The 1674-nt window shown below is 47.4% G+C and overlaps 1 pseudogene; it reads left to right on the top strand.

The window, feature by feature from the left end:
• On the top strand, positions 1 to 113 carry LOC133378631 (U2 spliceosomal RNA; annotated as a pseudogene).
• Positions 114 to 1674: the final 1561 nt, after the last annotated feature.

Raw genomic sequence — 1674 nt, 5'->3', positions numbered from 1 at the left:
GAAGCTTCTCGGTCTTTGGGCTAAGATCAAAGTGTAGTATCTGTTCTTGTCAGTTTAATATCTGATAGGCTTTCTAAATGATTGTCAGTTTTCAATGCCCTAACTGACACCAACAAGGTTTGGACATCTGCCTGTAAATCTGCAACAGTAGTCCTCAGCTGTCGCACTTCCTCTGCCTCAGAAGTGGGATTTGTCCCCCCTGCTGCTCCCTTTTCCATCTTGTCACGTTCAAGTGGTGAAAGCGTTGAGGGTTGGGTAGGTAGTTCTGTCAAGCTGTCGTATCCAGGTTGGGACTCAGGAACCAGACCAGTTGGTGAAAGCAATTCAGTTTTTATTAAAGTAATATCCAGACAAAGGCTACGCCTTCTCATGAAGTTTCACTACAAAACATAACCTGCGACTTGAAAGAGAGTTGACAGAACAAGGAACCACTATTCCCCCAGTCCCTTAAGAAGGGGGCAATCGAGCACGAATTCTCTCACTCCACCTCAAAGTGCTCTCATCCACACCCCTCCTCTCCTCCCTCTTTTGTCGCCTCTTTTGTTGTCGTCTTGTGCGTGGCGAAGGGGGTGCTACTGCCCCCTCCCCTTCTAAGGACTCTGACTCAGGTATGGGGGAAAGCAGGGGGGCAATGCTTACAGCATCTGGCTGCTTCTCCTTGCTTTTCTCTGAATCAGGAGGGGGTTGGATTCCCCCTTGTCCTCCCTCCTTCTCCAACTGCTCTGAGCTCGAAGGGGGAGAAGGCGTGGGAAGCTCACGGGAAGGATCTGTGTCTGTTGGCCTTTCAAGGTCTTTGCCGCCAGACAGTTCTATCTCTGGGATTCCCTCCCCCTCTTCTGCTTCTTCTTCACACGGCTCTGGCCAAATGACCCCCTCCCTCTCCTCATCTTCTGAAACCTCAGGGCCCCAATCCTGCATCCTGACAGTAGGAGAGGGAAATTTAACACACTTTTCTGCACAACTATTTGCACACTCCTCTACGCAACTATTAAAGGTGTAGGAGCTCTGTACCATTATCCATCTAGCCATCCTATTCCCTTCCCCCCACCTCCCCACATAGGGTGGTATTCAACTAAGTCCTATTCAGGGTAGACTAATGGATATTAATGAACCTAAGTTAGTCATGTTCAGTGGATTTGCTCTGAGTAGGACTAGCACTGAATATCACCCATACATATTATATGGGACAAAACTAATTTCCTGCTTGCTGGGGACTGGTAGAATTTCTGGGTTGACTGCTGGTAACATTAAATTTGGTCAGATGTTCCTTATTCTTAGTGTGGAGAGAGGTAGGGGATAGAATCATGGAATAATAGAGTTGGAAGGCACCTATAAGGCAATCAGGTCCAAGTCCCTGAGCAATGCAGGAATCCAAGTTAAGCATACCAGACAGCTGCCTCTTGAATCCCTCGTGTTGGAGAGCCCACCACCTCCCTAGGTAATTGGTTCCATTGTACTGCTTTGTAGGGAATTTTTTCCCTGATGTTCAGCTGAAATCTGGCTTCCTGTAAGTTGAACCCATTATTCCATATTCTGCACTCTGGGATGATCGAGAAGAGATTCTGGCCCTCTGTGTGACAACCTTTCAAGTACTTGAAGAGTGCTATCATTATCTCCTCTCAGTCTTCTCTTCTCAAGGCTAAATGTGCCCAGGTTTTTCAGTCTCTCTTCATG

This window comes from Rhineura floridana, chromosome 2 (assembly GCF_030035675.1).
Source record: "Rhineura floridana isolate rRhiFlo1 chromosome 2, rRhiFlo1.hap2, whole genome shotgun sequence".
In the NCBI taxonomy this organism is placed as follows: domain Eukaryota; kingdom Metazoa; phylum Chordata; class Lepidosauria; order Squamata; family Rhineuridae; genus Rhineura; species Rhineura floridana.
Note: the sequence above shows the minus strand (reverse complement) of the source record. Positions and strands in the feature narration are given on the sequence as shown.